Source organism: Indicator indicator, chromosome 7 (assembly GCF_027791375.1).
Source record: "Indicator indicator isolate 239-I01 chromosome 7, UM_Iind_1.1, whole genome shotgun sequence".
Lineage (NCBI taxonomy): Eukaryota > Metazoa > Chordata > Aves > Piciformes > Indicatoridae > Indicator > Indicator indicator.
The window spans coordinates 32,137,788-32,143,112 of record NC_072016.1 but is presented as its reverse complement, the minus strand read 5'-3'; positions in this window follow the sequence as shown (position 1 = coordinate 32,143,112).

Below are 5,325 nucleotides of genomic sequence, written 5' to 3'. Positions count from 1 at the left end.
GAGCTTTGCTCAGCAGGTGGAATAACTGCAGTACTAATGTCTACTACTACTCCTACTACCTGTTACTCCACAAGGACAAAATGCCAGGTCTTTCTAGAAATACTTCTTAGGTTTCTGTGGTACAGTAATAAATCGTATGTATAGAATCACAGACTTATGGTGGTTGGAAGAGACCTTTAAGACCATCAAGCCCACCTGTTAATCCAGCACTACCAGGGCACCACTGAACTATCATTAAATTTAACAAAGAAAAGCAGGTTATCACTAACAAAAATAATTTAAAATGCTCATGCTGCTGATTTGGGATGGGTGGGATATTGGATGTTTAGTAAAATCCTGAATTGTACATTTAATTTCCTTTTTCACCTTTTAAAAATAAAAGTTGCTTACATTTTATGTCAGTTTATCACAAACTCTGTGTAATCCATTGGTAGAAATAAAACTCAAGTGGTTTCCATTTATTTCCAAAGTGCAAAGTCCCTGCATTGTACCCTGGGTACATGCTGGAATGATAAAACAGCTTCTGACCATTAAAGACTCCATATGAAAGAGAATGTTTCCTTGATTTGAATCTTGTAGGGTTCTATTAATCCGAAACCATCCTCTCAAATCACTAGCTATAAGGCTGCACTTAATAAATCTGATTGCCATTTTACAAGATCATGCTTTTTTTATTACTTTCAATATTACCAAATACGTAAAACTTATATTATGATTTTAACTGAATTCCAATTTCAATGCACAACTAACAATGAAGAAAAAAAATCCCCAAGAGGTGTTTTAGATACTTTTCCTTCACTTCCATATAAATGTGAAAACAAAGAATCTCAAAACCAAGGAAGAATATTGCTTGTACATGCATAATTTCAGCTCAAACCCCATAGCATTCTCATTCACTAGTGGGAAAATGTTGAGTTAAACCCAGTTTTTTTATTTGCTAACTTGAAATGCTTTGTTCTAACCCAATCCATCACTGGCTGTCAGTACTTTTAGGACCAGTAATGCAAAACTAATAATATTTTACCAGCCAACAAAACCTTAAGTGAAAATTAAAGCACAATAGAGGTGTGACTCGTCTGTACTGCTACAGTCTGTCTCATAAGATGGAAATTCTCTATTTTAATTTTACAGTTTGCTCAATAAACAGTAATATAGTTACAGTATAACCAAGGTTAAATGTTTCTGTCAGTAGGCCAACAGAGAAGCTAACAGAGTTTTCAAATGAGAGGGTTTTTTTCCACATTTGTTTGCTGTCTGTTGGCCAGGCACCAAGCTTTCATATTCATAAGCAAGAAAAAACAATAAATTAAAAATCCTGGAGAGGCTATTAAAGTGTCATTTTTAGCAGTAGGACTCCATAAATCATAGTGATGTTCCCACCTCCAGGTTCTACTAGTGTTTGGCACTGTCTCCTCCCTCAATCAGCTCCAGTGGGTTTATGTGTGCAAGTTACTGGCTCAGCTTTTATTATACACAAGGAGACCCCTGTCACCATCGCCTGTCCTGCATCTATCACAGAAAACCTCTGTAGTGAGGATTTAACATGGGCCAAAATCCAGCTATTGCCCAACCCTCCTACTTGCAACACCTGCCTTGGCAGGCTGGCTGCCCCATGGGAATGGTGGCACCATAGTATTGGGGATGGTGAGCTGCTGGTCCAGAAAACAGCCTGGTCTTCTCCTTGCCCTGGATAATTTTGTGGTCCTGGAGTCCCACCAAGCTCAGGATCTGGAAAACCAGAGGTGGCTTAGCAAGGTAATTCAGTCCCAAGCTATCTGTGTAAGTAAAAGCAAAGAACATCTAAATTTGGATGTCATGTGTCTTTCAGAACTGCATTGGTTCTATGTAATCCTTGGTTGGTCTCTCTAAGAAAAATAGAGATCAACCAGATAATGGTTCCTGATTGAAAGATCAGTGATTGTACCAGGCACACAACTAGAAATCTGTTACCAGCAGACATCTTTTTTTTTTTTAACATCAAAAGGGAAAAATAGCAAAGCCTTCAGGACAAATGTAATTTAAGGTTAGTAACGGCTCCTCCACTTCCAGCTGCAAAAATGCAGTTCCACATCCTGGTGGACATACACAAGTATTGGAGAGGTTTGGCATCAAAAGATTTTGTACTGGAAAATCAGATGAATAGAGGAACTGTTCCTAAGAGCATCTGCTGGTTCTCATCTAACAAGAATAAACTATAATTTTGCTTTCTAAAAATGTGATATATTTAAGGCTTCATTTGCTTCATTACAAAGTAAATTTAAACTGAAACCCTCCATTTAAACAACAGTCTTGGTGGGGTAGAGGGGAGGGAAAAGAAGTGATACCCTTAAATTCCTATTGCTGTTGCAAAACATTGCTGACAAAATGGGAGAAGAAAAATGCAACAGAGAAAAAGAGCTTTGTAATACCATTGATATCAGAAATCCAAATTCAGTTTAAATTGCACACAGAAGATCCTCCTCCTCTGAAAGACTTAACAGCAAAGCTGCAAAGTGTACCTATATATTAAGAGGGCTTTATTAAAGACACAGAACACGTTATGTGGCGTTTACTGCACATTATCAGCAGCACTTGCACAATAACACCTAATTTCAATCAATAGCAAAGTTCTCATTGATATCTTTGAAAGCAGCCTATACCCTAATTTACTAAAAGCACTCATCTGCAGCAAGTGTTTCTCTTCTTTATTAAAGTTAATTAAATCCTGTATTATGTTAAAAAGTGAATCCTGTGAATTCTTAAGGGCCTGCTATAATGATGGCAATCAGAAGGGAAAATCGAGAAGCCTTATCAGAAAAGGGTGCAACCCTCCCAAGGGAAGATGAGATCATGCAAAACAGCAAAGACAAAGCCAAGAACAGTTGCAGCAAACACTCACCACAATGGTGCAAAGCAACAGACAGACATCACGAGGTCAAAATGAAGGACTAAAAGAAGCAAGATCAGAAATGAGTACTCTGGCATACTGAATAACAAAGAGCCACTGCTTGGATGTCTTAATTTGCAAAGACAATCCTCAATCATGCTCCTAACCCAGTGTTTGGCTGTGTTCATTAGGCTGCTCCACTGCCAGAGAAGCTGTTGGGCTGATGTTCCAAGAAGAGGCTCAAAGTACTCAATCATCTACCTGGCTGAAGGTCAGGACAAAGCATTTACATGGCCTATTTTAGCAAAGATAAATAACAAAAACTTGTTAACAACCTCTTCCAACATTTATTATCACAAAAGGAATATTAGTATAATAATATTTGGGTTTCAAATTGTAAACAGTCTTCTTCTTGATGTGGTGGCATTTAAACTTGCTCTCTTCAATTACAGGTACCAAAAAGGAAAAAGGAAAACGGAAAACAAATTTGCTGGTATGATCATTCAAATTTGTTCAATGAACCATTGGTGTCCAGTTCTTAATGTTTTGAAAACAAATCTATCCTGCAATGGAGGAAAGCACAGAGTACATACTGCTACTGCTGCAAAAGCCTGTGAAAAACAAGTAAAATGCAAGACAACAGCAATTTACCTGTTTGCTTCACATCATTTGAAGCTGAATTTCACACACACAAAAAAAATCCTCTGTGGGATTGCAGTCTCAATCCCCTCATGGTATTTATGCCTTATTGATTGATTTCAACTACAGTTAGAGAGGCAGAGTTCTCCATGACAGTGAGTTTTCAACAATAAATAGGGAAAGATGCAGTCTGCATCTGCATTTATTGTTGTAGTCTCCAACAATAAATAGGAAAGAAAACACAAAATCAGATAAACCTTTAGATATCAAAGCATCCACCAAGTGATTTTCAAATTCAGCTGAACATGACCCAACGCAGTGTTACTAAGCATGAAATCTAGACTGCTTTCATCTTCACAGATATCATGGTATGTCCTCACTTGTCCAAAGCATATTTTGCAGTACTGTAATGCCAGAGAGTGGGTGGATATGTCACCTGGTCCTTTTGCCTTTCAGAGATACTCCTCCATAATATCATATTCGGTTCTGGACCTCAAACTGGGCAGTCTGTCAGTCTTCGCTGCCAGCCGCTCTTAAGTGCCAATAATCAGCCTGGTTTTGTGAGCAGTATATAATTAGACTTATCTCATTGGGATTGAGATATTCAGATTGATGAACAAAAGGTTTCCTCTTACTTCTCTTTGTTGGCTTTCTATGCTGCTGTCATCAGAGAAGGCATTAATAGCACTGTAGCAAATATGGTCCAAAGCTGTGAAATAAGAATAATTTGTAACAAGAGGCAATAACTTCTATTATATTCTTCAGTGCAGAAAAAGCTTGGTACAGAAAAAAAAGCATACCAGCATTGTGCTCAGAGACTGTTCATCAAGACACTATCAGTATCATTGCTCAACAAGACACTTGCCTCTGGAGCTAAAATAAAAAATGTTATTTAATATTTGTGCTATAGTACAGATCAGTCAAGATTAGGAGACTGTTTTGTTACTTTGGAGTCCTAAGAGCTGGATTTACTTCACATCAGTAATTTTTCCTTCCCCAATCTTTCAAGGCCACTTCTGGTGTCCTTGAAGGATTAGAATTGGCATCTCCCTGCTTTTTTTTTTTTTTTTTAATGTATCAAGTATATTTGCAGCAAAAGCTGTTAAAGATTGCAAGATTTCCAAGCAGAGTTAATGCACAGAGTATATAACAAGACTCTTTAGCACTCTGGCTTTCTAAAGCACCACAAATAACATACAATAAACACACTGGCTGCTCCGGATGGATGCTTTCAAGCAGCAGTTATGTCCCGTTAACTGGACGGGACTTGCAGCCCAGGCACTGTTTTTGCTGCACCCAGGGGTGAAGCTCATTGTGCTGGGATTAGCCAGCCACATGATCATCCCTGCAATCACAATAAACACTCCCTAGCCTCCTATTCACAACAGCTGGGAGTAATAAAGGTCAGACTCAGCAAGCTCTTTCCCAATTATTCTCCAGCCCAGTGGTGTTGGAGACAAGAGCAAACAGTGGTCTGGTACTGGCTTTAACATGCTGCTGAAGTGCAAAAACTACTCAGTTTCTGTTTAACAGCTTTTGGGTTAATCACAGCAGTTTTGGAGAGTTTGGATGGTCTTTTAAATATATTTTCTTGAGGCTTATTCACGTTACTAAACTACTTGAAGTCTGACAAAAAGATCACAAAGGCACCAGCTGGACCCCAAAACTGAACTTTGGAACTGAAGCGGTGAGAAATACTAATCCTGAAGCAAACAGAAATGGATTTCCCCAGGTTTAGGGGACCTGAATGATCAATCAGTGCACAAAGGACTCCTTCCATTACTAACATATGGTTGCTAGGAATACTATGTGTAAGGAAA